Below are 19,661 nucleotides of genomic sequence, written 5' to 3'. Positions count from 1 at the left end.
GTGTTGGGAAAACTAGATATCCACATGTAAAAGAATGAAACTGCATTTTCTCTTACACCATAAACAAAAATCAACTCAAAATAGTTTAAAGACCTAAATGTAAGACCCAGAAAAAATCACAGAAGAAGAGCTCCTTGACGTTTGTCTTGATAATGATTTTATGAATACGACTCTAAAAGGACAGGCAACAAAAGCAAAAATAAGCAAGTGAGACTACATAAAACTAAAATTTTTCTGCACAGCAAGGGAAACAATCAACAAAATGAAAAGGCAACCCATGGAATGGGAAAAACATTTGCTAAGTCACATATTTGATAGTGGGCTAATATCTAAAATAAGGATATTCCAATATAAGGAACTCATATAACTCAATACTAAAAATATGAATAATCCTGTTTTACAGTAGACAAAGGACCTGAATAGACATTTTCTCAAAGAAGACATACAAGACATTCCATGAGATACTGCCTCATACCTTTTAAGATGGCTATTACCAAAAAACTAAATGATAAGTTTTGGTGAAGTTGTGGAGCAAAGGGAACCTTTATACGCTGTTGGTAGGATTGTATACTGGTATAGCCATTATAGAAAGCAGTATGGAGGTTTCTCAAAGAACTAAAAATAGAGCTACCATATGATCTAGTAATCCCATTTCTGGATATATATCCAAAGGAAATGAATTCAGTATCTCCAATAGATATATGTTCATTGCAGCATTATTCACAATAGTCACAATATGAAAACAACCTAAGTATTGGTAATTAATGCATGGATGAATTAAAAAATATGGTATATATAGATATATACAATGGAATATTATTCAGCCTTTGAAAAGAAGGAAATCTTACAATTTGCAACAGCATGGATGAACCTAGAGGACATTATGCTAAGTGAATTAAACCAGAGGCAGAAAGGCAAATACTGCATTATCTCAATTATATGTGGAATCTAAAGAAGCAGGACTCATAGAAACCAAAAGTAGAAAGGTGGTTTCCAGGGGATAAGTGATAAGGAAAATGGGAGGATTTTGGTCAAAGGATACACATTTTCAGTTATAAGTCAAATAAGTTCTGAAGATCAAATGTACAGCATGATAACTAGAGTTAATAATATTGTATTGTATGCCTGGAATTTGCTAAAGGAGTAGATCTTAAGTGTTTTCATCACACACACACACACACACACACACACAGTAATAATATGAGGTGGTGGATATGTTAATTAGGTTAATTATGGTAATTATGTATATATGTATACATACATCAAAACATCACATTGATATATGCAATATTTATTTATTTTATTTATTTTGAGATGGAGTCTCATTATGTTGCCCAGGCTGGAGTGCAGTGGCGTGATCTTGGCTCACTGCAACCTCCACCTCCTAGGTTGAAGTGATTTTCCTGCCTCAGCCTCCCGAGCAGCTGGGATTACAGGTGCCCATCACAATGCACAACTAATTTTTTTTTTGAGATTAGTCTCCAGCACTTTCTCCCAGGCTGGAGTGCAGTGGCATGATGTCGGGTCACTGCAACCTCTGCCTCCTGGGTTCAAGCCATTCTCCTGCCTCAGCCTCCCAAGTAGCTGGGCCTACAGGCCACCATGCCCAGCTAATTTATATATATATAATATATATATATAAAAATATATATAGTAGAGATGGGGTTTCACCATGTTGGCCAGGCTGGTCTCGAACTCCTGACCTCAAGTGATCCACCCTCCTCAGACTCCTAAAGTGCTAAGATTACAGGCATGAGCCACTGTGCCTGGCTGATATATGTAATTTTTAAATACATGAAATTTTTATTTGCCAAGTAGACCTTATTATAGCTGGAGGAAAAAATAAAAGCTTAGAGAATAATGGGTGAGGGAACTGGTAAAGACAGTTGGAATTCGTGGCACCAAATGAGTAGTTAATGAAGTTGAGAATGTTAGATGAATACTTAAGGGAACACGATTCTATGTTCAAATACCTGAATGCTGTTTTACCAAAGAGAATTTTATAGAAAAGTTGTTCTAAATTGCCACCAGTGGGCAGGGATAATATCAATTAGTGTTTTATTTCAATATGACAAGTAGTTTTCTGATATTATGGTTGCTTGCAATGGACTTGGCCATCCCTTGAATGTTTGAGGGAGTTGAAGTATTAAACACCGTGACCAGATATTGGTATCACAAAGAAGAGCTTTGTGTAACAGCAACAACATTTATTTAACACTTACTCCTAGCCAGTTACTGTTATAAATACTTGCAAAGGTTAAGGAGCAGAAAGAGATGGCCCTCTTGGCTTCTCTTTCTAATATTTCGTAGTTCTGAGGAAGTAATTTTAAAAAAACATCGCTTTGACCAACACATTAAGAAACAGCCATTTTTTTTCTTCTGCTGGTAATTTCATTGTCATGCTTATTATATGAGCATTTCTGATTGAAATGACCCACCTTAGTACTTTAAAAATGTTATAAATTCAAGGTCTATGTTTACAGATGAGAGAGTTAGAGTTCCTGTTACTTTTTACATCATCAATCCTAGTTTATTTTTGTGTAATGGATAACGGTAAGAGTGTAGACTGAAGCTGGACTTCCTGGTTCTCAACTCCATCACTTAAGCTGTATGTCTTTCTGTGCCTCACTTTTTAAATCTGTACAATGGGAATACAGTAATAATAGGACTACTCCATATGACTGTTTTGAAGATTGAATGACTTATTCTATGTAAATCACTTGGAATGTTGTTGGGCATTAAAATGGTGTTGTTTCCAATGGCTGTCAATATGTCACTTGCTTTTATTTTTCCATTTATTCATTCATTCAACACATATTTGTATTGAGTGCCTAACGTGGACCAACACTGTGCTAAGGGCTGAGGATTTATTTGTGAACATTGAAGATGTGGTCGCTAACTTCACGAGGTTTATAATCCAGTGGGTTTTTATGCAGCCAATGTCACAACTAGGGAAAAACAATTGTTAGTATCTCAGTTAGCAACGTATGCCCCAATAATGCTTATTAAGGATAATGACTAGCACTACTAAAAACTTCAACCTCTGTGGTCCCTAATTTTACTAAGGTTTTGTGTGTGTGCGTGTGTGTGTATGTATGTGTGCGTGTCTCTCTTTAAGAAAGTTTTCAACCATAGAACTGATTAAAAGACAGTAGAAATGAAGCATGACTACCCAATCTCTATGATGAAGATGATGATGATTTTACTAGTAGGTGAAAATTGGCTGGAAAAGTGAGGACAGAGAGGAATGGATTCTGTGACTTTCTCCCTGTTGATGAAGTTCTACCAGAGGATGCTACTAATTGTAAACAATCCAAGTGAACCACTGTGATCTATCAACAGTGAAAGATATGTGAGTAATAATAAGAACATTGGGTTTTATAGCTCCTTGGTTAACCAAAGTCTTTAGTGGGCTCTCCAAGGGCAATCTCCCTTTTGGTAGAGACTGAATCCTTTTGCTAACTTTAAACACCACTAAGTCTTTAAACTATTATTGGCAAGTTAAGGGATTTTGAGGTCTTCTCAAAAAATGTTACATGCTGTTAATTGATCTGTCCTCTGTTAACACTTTAAATAGAATAAATAGACGTATGTTCTTGGGATTTGAGCTTGGAATTTTTTTGACATGTGTAAATGTTAAAGCAGTTACTCAGATCTTAGAGCCATTTCCTTTGTATTCTGAGTTCCAATTGGAAGCTTAGCTTCTAACATGCCTTGGCAAGTCTTTCTTCTCTGCAATTAACACGTTCAGTTTAACACCAGTTAATCAAATGTCATATTACTTTTTATGCTATTAAGTTTGTTTTCCTACGTGCTATGCCCATGTGTGTTTAACATTAAATTTGAATTAAAGTGTTATTTCTGAAAGAATATTTTCCTCTTCTCTCCCCATTTCTTAAGGGAGACCATGATTTTGTGGCAAAACTACTATAACAAACCTGTGATTTTCATTAAAAATTTCAGCGACATTCTTTTCTAATTATAAGTACAGAGTGGGCGAGTCCAAGAATTTGTGTACCAATTAAAAAATGTCAGCTACACCCTTGTTTTTATCTGTTTGCTCAAGCCAGTTGGATTCTTTGAGATCTTGAAAGAAACACATTTTCTTTTCATTAGTAACAGTGCATCAGACTTGTTAAGTGCAATCAAGCAAGCGTGCCTAATCCAGACCCCAATTCCGGAGCACAAATGAACATATGAAGGATTTTTTATTAAAAAAATTACCGTAGTAAAATATACATAATGTAAAATTCACCATCTTAATCATTTTAAGGTGTACAGTTCAGTGTCATTAAGCACATTCACACTGTTGTGCAACCATCACCACCATCCACCTCCAGAACTTTTTCATCTTCTTGAACTGAAACTTTGTACCCCTTAAGCAATAACTCCTCATTCCCCCATCTCCCTACAGCCCGTGACAACCAGTATTCTACTTTCTGTCTCTATAAATATAACTCCTCTAGGTACTTCATATAAGTGGAATCATACAGTATTTGTCCTTTGGTGTCTGGCTTATTTCACTTAGCTTAATGCCTTTAAAGGTAATCCAGTAACATAAGTCAGAATTTCTTTCCTTTTTATAATAATATTATTTTTATAATAATATTGTGTTGTATGTATATACCACATTTTATCTATTCATCTGTTGATGGACGCTTGCTTGCTTCCACCTTTTGGCTATTGTGAATAATGCTGTTATAAACATGGGTGTACAAATATCTGTTCCAGTCCCTGCTTTCAGTTCTTTTGGGTATTCACCCAGAGGAGAATTGCGGGATCATATGGTAATTCTTTTTTTAATTTTTGAGGCACCACCATACCATTTTCTGTAGTGACTACACCATTTTTTAACATTCTGAATAGCAGTGCAGAAGGGTTTCCATTTCCTCACATCCTCACAGACGCTTGTTATTTTCTGTTTGTTTTTTTTCTCATGATAGACCTCCTAATGAGAGTTTACTAAGGTTTTTTTTCTAAATTACTAGTATGTTATTGTAACTTCTTATATGCAGATACAAAAGATACAAAATTAAATGTTTTCATTGGATATATGCAAAAACATAGAATTTCTTAATTATGTTCCTGTTTAAATAATACATCTTCAGTATAATAGAATAGTAGACACAATGAATAAAAATGTCTAACAAGTGGAGGAAAAGATTAAGAAAAGAGGAACAGTAGAAGACCTCCAAATTGAACTAGAGAATTCTTCCCAAGTGATACTTGACATGTACCAATTAATGGTTGGGGTGTTTGAGTGCTTTTGAAAACATCCAAAACATGTTATGATGATGAAACTTTATCATTTATATTAATAAAAAGGTGACAACTTGCTTAACAACACACTTTTTTAAATATCCAAATGTACACAGCAATGTCTGTTTTTTATGTGCTCTAGTTAAAACTCCACAGCCTTGGTTTTACAAACACATTCAGTATATGACAAAACATTCCTATGTTTATACTCCTTTTTCCCTCAGGCTTTTCACTGTTTTCAAGGTTCATTACCCTGACCTGAACTCCCCAGTTTTGCCCTGGTAGAAAGTGGATTACTTCATTAGCGATCCAGAAGTGCCAGGTGAAAATCTATCTAACATCTACCTCTCTGGAACAAATATGCCCAGTTACTGGTAATATAACATGTGGTATCGTTTTTCCCTTATTTGGAACATACAGAACTAAATTAATAACAGTTCTTACAAGACCCTAGGGGTTTGTGTAAAAGAATTTTGATCTCCTTAGGAAGGGCTCGTCAGTGCTCTCAGGAGAGATGCACTTGACTTTTGACCTCTTTTCAAAGGCACCTGTGTGAGCTTTTAAAATCCACTACCACCAATTACCCACTTTCAACTTGAAGTGTTTAAACCTAGGACCACATTAACTGAGCTTAGCACATAGCCATGTCATTGTAGACTTCCTGATGTGAGGAGATGTCTTGACATAGTTAAAAGGGAGTTTAGGGATGGGGCATGAGATTAATCAGGTCCTCCTACTGACAGCTTCAAACAAAGAAGCCTTTTAGCCACCTGGTTTGTGTCTCTCACACCTGCATTCAGATTGCTGGGACAAAGCTTTGTACCACTGCCTTGATCCCATCCTTTCCAGGTACTTGTTTGTAGCTGCATTGCATCACTTAATGACTCTTTAGAAAAGGCAGCACAGGAGATGCAAATCAACAGCTTCCTCTTTCAGGGAAGGCAGTGCTGCTGGAATTGCAGCCATTTAGAAAATCAGTTCATAATGGACTTATGAAGTCCTGTGTGTACTTTCTTCCCGACTTTTGGAAAGAAGGCTCCAGCTCACAGTATACATATATACATAATTCTTTCTTCTGCTATCATTTTCTTGGAAATTTAAACCAGGGTGAATATACATTTCTCTCTTCTTGCTTCATATTGTTGTTAGTTGGTTTCTTTGGCAGTAAATGTGGCTTTGATTTTAGTCTCTGAACTTATTAAATTTAACATTTTATTTTTTACTTTTGGCGCGGAAGACTCAAGCACTGTAGTACTAAGTTATTCCAACATTCAGGAGGCCAGAGAAATTTTGTGAAAGTGAGACTCCAGTTGTCTAGCACAGCCCTTTAGCCTTCACATGCTACAGAGTTTCAGCAACAGCCAGTGACTGCATTGTTCCCTGTAAGCAAGTAATGCAGAAATACTGGAGGCCTAGTTGAATTCATATTCTATGCCTGGTTTATATCACTGATGTTGTAAGATCTGGCCATGGACTAAAAAAAAAAAAAAAATCCAAATGTTTTCTGGTTCTAGTTTCTGATGTTTTTTTCATATGAAAAGTAATACGATACAGAATTTCTTGATTGCACAATGAAGTACAGTTCCAGGGCCATGCTAATAATTTATTCCAGTTTAGCCTTAGCAGAATTATCCAATGGCTGTTTCAGATACATTCATCCAAGCCATTTGATTGTAAGGTTCAAGAGTCATTCTGCTGAATAAAGAATGGAGTATGTGCTCTAATATGTGTCTGGCAGGTAAGGCAACCTGTTACTCTCCTATGGAGAACTGAATCTTTTTGAATTTCTGCCCCCAATTGTTTTAATGACTGTATTTCCCCAGTAGCTATCTGGTGCTATGTCAGTGGTAACTGTGGTATTTATCATAACAATGACAACAGCAATAGCTACAATAACAACAAAGAATATGTGCCAGGTACTATACAAAGAGTTTTATGTATTTTAGCTCATGTACTTCTCCAAGAAAGGAGAAAAAATTTCTTCTAAAATACCACACCCAGTTTAATAATACGGGAGCAGCTCATAGGAGAAAGTAATTTGCCCAAAGTCATATGCTTCTTAAGTGGGAGATCCAGAATTTGAACCCTGGCACTTTGATTCTCAAACCCATGATCTTAATAAAAGTACTACAAATAGAGTCCAACATGTGTGACAATTTTTGACAATGAGAGCAAACCTACTGACGTTTTACATTTAAGAAATTTTCACACCAGAAGTTAAGTACTTGGGTTGGTCAAGGGACAAAACAACAACAACAACTACAACAAACCGGAACCAAAGGGAAACTGCTAGAGATGTGTGTACAAGAGGAGTGAAGTATCATCACCTTCTATTCTTGATTTTAAGGAAATTATATGAAGTGAGAAAAAAAGGGATGTGGTATCCTCCTCCCACCCTACATATACTCTTGGTAATGAAAAGTTTCTTTCTAATACAGTGTACTTGAATTAATGCAAGTGAAATGTTTATTTCCCTTCTATTAATTTTGGAAACATTTGTTTTTGTAACTTTTTATGGGAGCATAGGTGAGATTATCACAAAGGTTGCCACAGTGATGTTTGCAGATTGATGGTCTTTGTTTATAACATAGTTTTACCTTGGTGGTCTATCTTGTCTTTGCAAATAATGTCTCCTATGTAGCGATTGTGAGGAGATGTCTTGTCTTTGTAGATGAGAATGATTTTAGTAATCGTGAGGAGACTGCCCTGTATGTGGAAGCCTGTTGAGAAAGAAATGGGTTTGGTGCATGCGTGTGAATGTCAATCTGTTTTCAATCTTCAGGGCTGAGTTTGGCTCTTTCTACTTCTGTTTCACAAGGAAAGCAGTGGGAAAGGAACGCAGTAGCAAGCGGGTACCTGTGGCACTCCCCCAAGCCCTCCCAGTCATTTAGCAGATGTGCCTTGTGACACACTGTTCATGGTGAAGTTTTTGTATAGAAATACATGAGTATCAAATGGCTGCCATAGAGGTTCCCAAGGTGGGGCACACACCAACTCAGAATAAAAAAGAACCAAAATAATGCTCAAGGAAGACAGTGGAGCCGGGAGTCAATCACTATGTCAGTAAGATGGGGACTGAAATTGCCCTCCAATTTGTTCTCCCCACCCCTCCATTGCCTGCCACACCCATCCCCATCAGGTTAATACACCACGGGGAAAGGATTTTAGAAACCAGAGCTGGAAAGACCGCCCCCTAGGTCAAGTCTTCCATTCCTGGGTCAAACCTGGATCAGCCTCCCCACACTCTGTGCCCTTTCTAGTTGTTGCTCAACTTGAAGTGTCTCAAGCGTAAATTTTCCTTTCTTACCTTTATCCCATTACTTCTAGTTACAACCCCTTTTATTATGCCAACTAATTCCCCTCTGCCTTTTGTAGACAATTATACCGTCTTTAGTCTTTCCTTGAATTTCACTCTTTTATTTTTCCTCTCCTCATAAGTCAACCTTCTGGCCATTCAGTAATTCCTTTTGACTTGCTCTGAACTCTACACACAGTGCATCTCTCTCACTGTGAGGTCCTCAAAGCCTGAATGGACTCTACTGAGAGTGGTTTCACCCTAGACTGGATAAGGAAGCCAGTATTACCTCTCTTTCTTAATATGGGCTACTTTTGCCAGAGCGTTTCAAAAGCACTATGTAAGTTTACGTTGGCTATGAGATTGCCATGGAGAGAATTCTTATTTAATTATTTATAAACTTTCACCTGTGCCTGGGAACGTACTACCCTCTAAATTAGCACTGTTCAATAGAAATTAAATGTGAGTGACACATGTTCTTTCAAGTTTTCTAGTAGCCACATTAAAAAAGTAAAAAGACACACGTAATGTTAATAATATTTAATATATCCAAATTTTCAGTTCAACATGTAATCAATATTAAACATTATTAATGGTGTAGTTAAATTCTTTTTTTCTATGAAACCTTGAAAATCTGGTGTGTTTTATACTTACAGTACATCTCAGTTCAGACACTGTATATTAATCAGAAATATAGTACTTGATCTGTATTTGGATTTTGTAAACTTTAATGCTGAAGTAGATTTACATGCCAAGTTGTTCAGAACATATTTAAAAGCTCTCCAGTAAATTGGAATGTTTGTTTTTAAATTTAAATTTTAACTAACTGAAGTGAAATTAAGTTAAAATTTAGTTCCTGAGTTGCACTAGCCACATTTTAAGGGTTCAAATGTGGCTAGTGGCTACCATTTTGTACAGTGCAACTCTAAATCTATAATAATTCTAAGTGCTTCCATCTCACATATAATTTAGCTTCTATTTCCCCCAAATGAATCTTACCTTTTGGATTCTTGATCATATAAACTTTTCTTGTGTGTGTAGGGGGTTCATTATTTTTATTTTCCCCTTTGAATTTTGATGAGGCATCCACTTTGTTGAAGGTTTTGTAATGTAAGTTCTTAGATGTTAAGATGCTACAGTGGTATGGTTTTTACCATACATACATCATCATGAAAATTCATACATTATCATGAAAAAAATCTTGGAAATCAGAAAAAAAAAGACCTATAAGATGTGTAGGCTTGAAAATAGTTGCTATGTCATGGCTTTATACTGAAATATAAATGTTCTTTTTTAACTTTTTCATAGAAACGCCAATGAAGCTTAAAGAATAAGTATATACCCAACACCTATTCATGATAAAACACTTAGCGAACTAGGAATTGAAGGGAAATTCCTAAACCTGGTAAAGGGCATCTACAAAAAGCCCACAGTTAACATCATACTTAATGGTGAAAGGTTGCATGCTTTCACCCCTAATATCAGGAATGTGACAAGGATATCTGCTCTTGTCATTTCTATTCAATAGTACTGGAAGATCTAGCAAAGATGATTTAAAAAGAAAATACATAAAAGGCATTTAAATTGAAAAGGGAGAAGTAAGATGATCTTTATTTGCAGAGAACATGTTCTTATGTAAAGAGCATCCTAAGGAATTAAAAAGAACAATCTAATGAAACTAATAAAAAAAATCAACAAGGCTGCAAGGTACAAGATTACTATTTAAAAATCAATTATATTTCAGTATACTAGCAATAAACATTCTGAAAATGATATTAGAAAAAAATTTCATTTATAATATCAGCAAAAAGAATAAAATACTTAGGTAGAAATTTAATAAAAGAAGTGCAAAACTTGTATTCTAGTAACTACAAAACATTGTTGAAAGAAATCAAATGTCTAAATAAATGGAAAGACATCTTATGTTTATGGATTGAAATATTTAATATTGTGTAAGGACAGTTCAGAAGGGTCACAGCCAACATTTATATAACAAAAGATGGATTAAAAAGAGAAAAGCATAACTAATTTACTTACTAAAAATTTTACATGACACAGGAGGCTTCAGATATGAAGAGTCAAAGACACAGGGAAAACTACTTTTATGCTTAGGTTTGATAATGAATGAATGGACAGCAATGTAGAAATGTGATTGGACAGAAGAGCATATCTAATGGCAATAGACTGAGGGGAAACTCAGCAAGAACTGTCTGTTCAAATCCCTCATGTTTGCTCTGTGTAGTATTCCTTACTCCTGGGTATGGGACAGGACTCCTGTGAAATGAGGGTTTTCAAGGGAGAAGGGAAAGAATGACCTTTCTAGGTTTTATGGCTTGCTTTGGAGGAGAGTTCTATTTTCTGTGACTTGCCTTGGGGAAGAGAAATTCTGGTTTCTGTGAGTGGCTTCAGGGAAGAAAGAGGGGCAAGAGACAGAAGGATGGGAGAAGGTCACAGACGTTTTACTTCTGAGGCTCTTCCAATATTTTTCAGTTCAAAGCACTTGGCATACCAAGGCACATACTTTGGAGTATCATGTTCTGAGCCCTGACAATAGCAATATTCCCCATATTGAAGTACAGATGAAATTAATGCCTATTAAAATTCTGGCTAGCTTTTTTTTTTTTTTTTCAGAAATTGACAAGCTGATCCTAAAATTTATATAGAAATGCAAGAGACCTAGGATAGCTAAAACAAAGTTAGAGAACCCATTCTTATTGCTTTACCTCCTAGAAAGCTACAGTAATCAAGGCAGTGTGGTATTGACATAAAAATAGACATCCAGATCAATGGAATAGAATTGAGAATCTAGAACTAAACCCTTACATTTATGATTTTTGACTAGGGTGCCAAAACTATTCAACAGGATAAAGAATCATCTTTTCAACAAATAGTGTTGGGGCAACTTGATATCCACATGCAAAAGAATGAAGTTGGATCCCATCATATACAAAAATTAACTAAAGTGAATCATAAATTTAGATGTAAGCACTAAACCTATAAAACTCTGGGGGGGTGGAGCCAAGATGGCCGAATAGGAACAGCTCCCGTCTCCAGCTCCCAGCCCCAGCGACACAGAAGACAGGTGATTTCTGCATTTCTGCTTGAGGTACCGGTTTCATCTCACTAGGGAGTGCCTAACAGTGGGTTCAGGACAGTCGGTGAAGCGCACTGTGCGCGAGCCGAAGCAGGGCGAGGCATTGCCTCACTCAGGAAGCGCAAGGGGTCAGGGAGTTCCCTTTCCTAGTCAAAGGGGAAACAGACGGCACCTGGAATATCGGGTCAGTCCCGTCCTAATACTGCGCTTTTCCAACGGGCCTGGAAAACGGCACACTGGGAGATTGTGTCCCGCACCTGGCTCGGAGGGTCCTATGCCCACAGAGTCTTGCTGATTGCTAGCACAGCAGTCTGAGATCAAGCTGCAAGGCGGCAACGAGGCTAGGGGAGGGGCGCCCGCCATTGCCCAGACTTGCTTAGGTAAACAAAGCAGCCAGGAAGCTCGAACTGGGTGGAGCCCACCACAGCTCAAGGAGGCCTGCCTGCCTCTGTAGGCTCCACCTCTGGGGGCAGGGCACAGACAACCAAAAACTCAGCAAGAACCTCCACAGCCTTAAATGTCCCTGTCTGACTGACAGCTTTGAAGAGAGTAGTGGTTCTCCCAGCACGCAGCTGGAGATCTGAGAACGGACAGACTGCCTCCTAAGGTGGGTCCCTCACCCCTGAGCAGCCTAACTGGGAGGCACCCCCCCAGTAGGGACAGACTGACACCTCATTCAACCGGGTACTCCTCTGAGACAAAACTTTCAGAGGAACTATCAGACAGGTGAATTTGTGGTCTCACGAAAATCCGCTGTTCTGCAGCCACCGGTGCTGACACCCAGCCAAACAGGGTCTGGAGTGGACCTCTAGTAAACTCCAACAGACCTGCAGCTGAGGGTCTTGTCTGGTAGAAGGAAAATTAACAAACAGAAAGGACATCCACACCAAAAACCCATCTGTACATCACCATCATTGAAGACAAAAAGTAGACAAAACCACAAAGATGGGGAAAAAACAGACCAAAAAAACTGGAAACTCTAAAAAACAGAGCACCTCTCCTCCTCCAAAGGAACGCAGTTCCTCACCAGCAACGGAACAAAGCTGGATTCAGGATGACTTTGATGAGTTGAGAGAAGAAGGCTTCAGACGATCAAACTACTCAGAGCTACGAGAGGAAATTCAAAACAATAGCAAAGAAGTTAAAAACTTTGAAAAAAAATTAGAAGGACGGATAACTAGAATAACCAATGGAGAGAAGGGCTTAAAGGAGATGATGGAGCTGAAAGCCAAGTTTCGAGAACTACGCGAAGAATGCAGAAGCCTCAGTAGCAGATGCGATCAACTGGAAGAAAGGGTATCGCTGATAGAAGATGAAATGAATGAAATGAAGAGAGAAGGGAAGTTTAGAGAAAAAAGAATAAAAAGAAATGAACAAAGCCTCCAAGAAATTTGGGACTATGTGAAAAGACCAAACCTACGTCTGATTGGTGTACCTGAAAATGATGGGGAGAATGGAACCAAGTTGGAAAACACTCTGCAAGATATTATCCAGGAGAACTTCCCCAATCTAGCAAGGCAGGCCAGCATTCAGATTCAGGAAATACAGAGAACGCCACAAAGATACTCCTCGAGAAGGGCAACTCCAAGGCACATAATTGTCAGATTCACCAAAGTTGAAATGAAGGAAAAAATGTTAAGGGCAGCCAGAGAGAAAGGTCGGGTTACCCACAAAGGGAAGCCCATCAGACTAACAGCTGATCTCTCAGCAGAAACTCTACAAGCCAGAAGAGAGTGGGGGCCGATATTCACCATTCTTAAAGAAAAGAATTTTCAACCCAGAATTTCCTATCCCGCCAAACTAAGCTTCATAAGTCAAGGAGAAATAAAATACTTTACAGACAAGCAAACGCTGAGTGATTTTGTCACCGCCAGGCCTGCCCTAAAAGCGCTCCTGAAGGAAGCACTAAACATGGAAAGGAACAACCGGTACCAGCCACTGCAAAAACATGCCAAATTGTAAAGACCGTCAAGGCTAGGAAGAAACTATAGCAACTAACGAGCAAAATAACCAACTAACATCATAATGACAGGATCAGATTCACACATAACAATATTAACGTTAAATGTAAATGGGCTAAATGCTCCAACCAAAAGACACAGACTGGCAAACTGGATAAGGAGTCAGGATCCATCAGTGTGCTGTATTCAGGAAACCCATCTCACGTGCAGAGATACACATAGACTCAAAATAAAGGGATGGAGGAAGATCTATCAAGCAACTGGAAAACAAAAAAAGGCAGGGGTTGCAATCCTAGTCTCTGATAAAATAGACTTTAAACCAACAAAGATCAAAAGAGACAAAGAAGGCCATTACATAATGGTAAAGGGATCAATTCAACAAGAAGAGCTAACTATCCTAAATATATATGCACCCAACACAGGAGCACCCAGATTCATAAAGCAAGTCCTCAGTGACCTACAAAGGGACTTAAACTCCCACACAATAATAATGGGAGATTTTAACACCCCACTGTCAGCATTAGACAGATCAACGAGACAGAAAGTTAACAAGGATATCCAGGAATTGAACTCAGCTCTACATAAAGTGGACCTAATAGACATCTACAGAACTCTCCACCCCAAATCAACAGAATATACATTTTTTTCAGCACCACACCACACCTATTCCAAAATTGACCACATAGTTGGAAGTAAAGCTCTTCTCAGCAAATGTAAAAGAACAGAGATTATAACAAACTGTCTCTCAGACCACAATGCAATCAAACTAGAACTCAGGATTAAGAAACTCAGTCAAAACCGCTCAAGTACATGGAAACTGAACAACCTGCTCCTGAATGACTATTGGGTACATAATGAAATGAAGGCAGAAATAAAGATGTTCTTTGAAACCAACGAGAACAAAGACACAACATACCAGAATCTCTGGGACACGTTCAAAGCAGTGTGTAGAGGGAAATTTATAGCACTAAATGCCCACAAGAGAAAGCAGGAAAGATCCAAAATTGACACCCTAACATCACAATTAAAAGAACTAGAAAAGCAAGAGCAAACACATTCAAAAGCTAGCAGAAGGCTAGAAATAACTAAAATCAGAGCAGAACTGAAGGAAATAGAGACACAAAAAACCCTTCAAAAAATTAATGAATCCAGGAGCTGGTTTTTTGAAAAGATCAACAAAATTGATGGACCGCTAGCAAGACTAATAAAGAAGAAAAGAGAGAAGAATCAAATAGATGCAATAAAGAACGAAAAAGGGGATATCACCACCGATCCCACAGAAATACAATCTACCATCAGAGAATACTACAAACACCTCTATGCAAATAAACTAGAAAATCTAGAAGAAATGGATAAATTCCTCGACAAATACACCCTCCCAAGACTAAACCAGGAAGAAGTTGAATCTCTGAATAGACCAATAACAGGTTCTGAAATTGTGGCAATAATCAATAGCTTACCAACCAAAAAGAGTCCAGGACCTGATGGATTCACAGCTGAATTCTACCAGAGGTACAAGGAGGAACTGGTACCATTCCTTGTGAAACTATTCCAATCGATAGAAAAAGAGGGAATCCTCCCTAACACATTTTACGAAGCCAGCATCGTCCTGATACCAAAACCTGGCAGAGACATAACCAAAAAAGAGAATTTCAGACCAATATCCTTGATGAACATTGATGCAAAAATCCTCAATAAAATACTGGCAAACCGAATCCAGCAGCACATCAAAAAGCTTATCCACCATGATCAAGTGGGCTTCATCCCTGGGATGCAAGGCTGGTTCAACATACGCAAATCAATAAATGTAATCCAGCATATAAACAGAACCAAAGACAAAAACCACATGATTATCTCAATAGATGCAGAAAAGGCCTTTGACAAAATTCAACAACCCTTCATGCTAAAAACTCTCAATAAATTAGGTATTGATGGGACGTATCTCAAAATAATAAGAGCTATCTACAACAAACCCACAGCCAATATCACACTGAATGGGCAAAAACTGGAAGCATTCCCTCTGAAAACTGGCACAAGACAGGGATGCCCTCTCTCACCGCTCCTATTCAACATAGTGCTGGAAGTTCTGGCCAGAGCAATCAGGCAGGAGAAGGAAATAAAGGGTATTCAATTAGGAAAAGAGGAAGTCAAATTGTCCCTGTTTGCAGATGACATGATTGTATATCTAGAAAACCCCATTGTCTCAGCCCAAAATCTCCTTAAGCTGATTAGCAACTTCAGCAAAGTCTCAGGATACAAAATTAATGTACAAAAATCACAAGCATTCTTGTACACCAATCACAGACAAACAGAGAGCCAAATCATGAGTGAACTCCCATTCACAATTGCTTCAAAGAGAATAAAATACCTAGGAATCCAACTTACAAGGGATGTGAAGGACCTCTTCAAGGAGAACTACAAACCACTGCTCAATGAAATAAAAGAGGATACAAACAAATGGAAGAACATTCCATGCTCATGGGTTGGAAGAATCAATATCGTGAAAATGGCCACACTGCCCAAGGTAATTTATAGATTCAATGCCATCCCCATCAAGCTACCAATGACTTTCTTCACAGAATTGGAAAAAACTACTTTCAAGTTCATATGGAATCAAAAAAGAGCCCGCATCGCCAAGTCAATCCTAAGCCAAAAGAACAAAGCTGGAGGCATCACGCTACCTGACTTTAAACTATACTACAAGGCTACAGTAACCAAAACAGCATGGTACTGGTACCACAACAGAGACATAGATCAATGGAACAGAACAGAGCCCTCAGAAATGATGCCGCATAGCTACAACTATCTGATCTTTGACAAACCTGACAAAAACAAGAAATGGGGAAAGGATTCCCTATTTAATAAATGGTGCTGGGAAAACTGGCTAGCCATATGTAGAAAGCTGCAACTGGATCCCTTCCTTACACCTTATACAAAAATTAATTCAAGATGGATTAAAGACTTACATGTAGGACCTAAAACCATTAAAATCCTACAAGAAAACCTAGGCAATACCATTCAGGACATAGGCGTGGGCAAGGACTTCATGTCTAAAACACCAAAAGCAATGGCAACAAAAGCCAAAATCGACAAATGGGATCTCATTAAACTAAAGAGCTTCTGCACAGCAAAAGAAACTATCATCAGAGTGAACAGGCAACCTACACAATGGGAGAAAATTTTTGCAACCTACTCATCTGACAAAGGGCTAATATCCAGAATCTACAATGAACCCAAACAAATTTACAAGAAAAAAACAAACAACCCCATCAAAAAGTGGGCAGAGGACATGAACAGACACTTCTCAAAAGAAGACATTTATGCAGCCAAAAAACACATGAAGAAATGCTCCTCATCACTGGCCATCAGAGAAATGCAAATCAAAACCACAGTGAGATACCATCTCACACCAGTTAGAATGGCCATCATTAAAAAATCAGGAAACAACAGGTGCTGGAGAGGATGTGGAGAAATAGGAACACTTTTACACTGTTGGTGGGACTGTAAACTAGTTCAACCATTGTGGAAGTCAGTGTGGCGATTCCTCAGGGATCTCGAACTAGAAATACCATTTGACCCAGCCATCCCATTACTGGGTATATACCCAAAGGACTATAAATCATGCTGCTATAAAGACACATGCACACGTATGTTTATTGCGGCACTATTCACAATAGCAAAGAGTTGGAACCAACCCAAATGTCCAACAACGATAGACTGGATTAAGAAAATGTGGCACATATACACCATGGAATACTATGCAGCCATAAAAAATGATGAGTTCGTGTCCTTTGTAGGGACATGGATGAAACTGGAAAACATCATTCTCAGTAAACTATCGCAAGGACAAAAAACCAAACACCACATGTTCTCACTCATAGGTGGGAATTGAACAATGAGAACGCATGGACACAGGAAGGGGAACATCACACTCCGGGGACTGTTGTGGGGTGGGGGGAGGGGGGAGGGACAGCATTAGGAGATACACCTAATGCTAAATGACGAGTTAATGGGTGCAGGAAATCAACATGGCACATGGATACATATGTAACAAACCTGCACATTGTGCACATGTACCCTAAAACCCTAAAGTATAATAAAAAAAAAAATAAAAAATTAAAAAAAAAACAAAAAAACCTATAAAACTCTTAGATAAAAATATTGGAGTAAATTTTCATGATCTTGGTTGGATTAAGTAGATACAGTCTTTGACGTCATCAAAATTAAAACTTTTGTGCTATAAATGACACTATCAAGAAAGTGAAAAGACAACTCTTACAACTCGATTCTTTTTAATATAAGAACTCAATTAGAATACAACTCAGTTCTAATATAAGAACTAATACAAGACTTCATAATGTGAAAACTTACATTATAAAGGGAAGGAAATTCTGACAGATGTATAATATAGGTGAACCTTGAAAACATTATATTAAGTGAAAGAACATATTGATGAAAAGATAAATCAATTTAAAAATGGGCAAAAATATGACAGCTATTTCTCCAAGAATGATATATGAATGGCCAATAAATATATAAAAAGATGCTCAAAATCATTAGCCATTAGGAAAACGCAAACCAAAACCACAATGAGATATCATTTTACACTTACTAGGATGGTTGTACAAAAAACACAGATAATACCATGTGTTGGTAAGAATGTAGAGACATTGGAACCCCTCATGTATTGCGAGTGGGAATATGTATTGGTGCAGCCACTTTGGGAACCAGTTTGGCAGTACTTCAAAAGAGTAATCATGGAGCTACTATAGGATCCAGCAATTACACTCTTATCAATGCACCCAAGATAAATGAAAACATATATCCACACAAAAGCTGGCACACATGTGTTCATAGCAGTGTTATTTATAATAGCCAAAAGTCTGAACAACCCAAATGTCTATCAACTGATGAATGGATAAACACGATGTCATATATATACAATGACATATTATTTGTCAATAAACAGAAAGGAAATTATGACACGTGTCATAACATGGGTGAACCTTGGAAATATGTTAAGTGAAAGAGGCAACTCAGAAAAGACCACATACTATATGATTCCATTTATATGAATGTCCAGGGCAGGGAAATCTACAGTGACAGAAAGTAGATGAATGGTGGTTGCCTGGGGCTGGGCTGGTTGGGGGTGGGAGAGGGCAGAAGAAGAAGTGACTGCTAATGGAGGCAAGGTCTCATTAAGGGATAATGAAAATGTTCTAAAATTGATTATGGGCTCAGCATGGTGGCTCACGCCTGTTAATTCCAGTATTTTGGGAGGCAGAGGCAAGAGGATTGCTTGAGGCCAGGAGTTTGAGACCATCTTGGACAACACAGTGAGATCCTATCTCTGCAAAAAATTAAAAAATGAGCTAGGCATGTTGGCACATAAGTGTGGTCTCAGCTACTCAGGAGGCTGAGGTGGAGGATCTTTTGACCCCAGAAGGTAGAGGCTGCAGTCAGTCATGATCATGCCACTGCACCCCAGCCTGGTGACAGAGCAATACCCTGTCTCAAATAAATAAATAAATAAATAAAATTGATTGTGGTGAATATATCTACTAAAAACATTGAATTGTACATTTAAATATATGAATTGTATTGCATGTGAATTGTAATTCAATAAAGCTGTAACAAACAGATTTTATACCTAACATGGATATATCAAGGTAGACTGTCTCAGTTATACTGATTCAGAGAGCAATAGGCATAGCTTATAAAACCAAACATTTCTGCAGAAAAGCTAAACTTTAGGGTGGGAGGGTAGGACATTACAAAAAGAAGAATGAAAAGAAGATTCCCAAAACTCAAATAGCCAAGAAAGAGGATCACTTTTATGAGGAATTATGAATTAAGTACTTACATGGCTGAAAAGAATGAGGGAGAGAACTCTAAAATGGATGGAAATGTCTGCAATAAGCTTCTCAAGACTCCTGAGTTTGGGTCACAGGAAAGAAGAGAAATGAATCCTTTGCCTTGGAGAAAGTGTACTAAGCCCGAGGGAATGAACCTGTGAGAAGGTGTAATGGAACACTCACTGCTTTTACACTAT

General features: G+C 37.9%; 1 long non-coding RNA gene across 1 annotated transcript in view; it reads left to right on the top strand.

Moving 5' to 3' along the window:
- Positions 1 to 7,904: 7,904 nt before the first annotated feature.
- The window catches only part of LOC129487886 (uncharacterized), a 52,815-nt gene continuing 41,058 nt past the window's right edge, over positions 7,905 to 19,661 (top strand). Inside the window, exon 1 of the long non-coding RNA XR_008659507.2 lies at positions 7,905 to 8,111. This is a non-coding gene — a long non-coding RNA (uncharacterized lncRNA). The remainder of the gene's footprint in view (positions 8,112 to 19,661) is intronic.

The sequence above is a fragment of the Symphalangus syndactylus genome, chromosome 8 (genome assembly GCF_028878055.3).
Source record: "Symphalangus syndactylus isolate Jambi chromosome 8, NHGRI_mSymSyn1-v2.1_pri, whole genome shotgun sequence".
NCBI classification, from domain to species: domain Eukaryota; kingdom Metazoa; phylum Chordata; class Mammalia; order Primates; family Hylobatidae; genus Symphalangus; species Symphalangus syndactylus.
The sequence above is the reverse complement of the archived record's forward strand: the minus strand, read 5'-3'. Positions and strand labels throughout refer to the sequence as shown.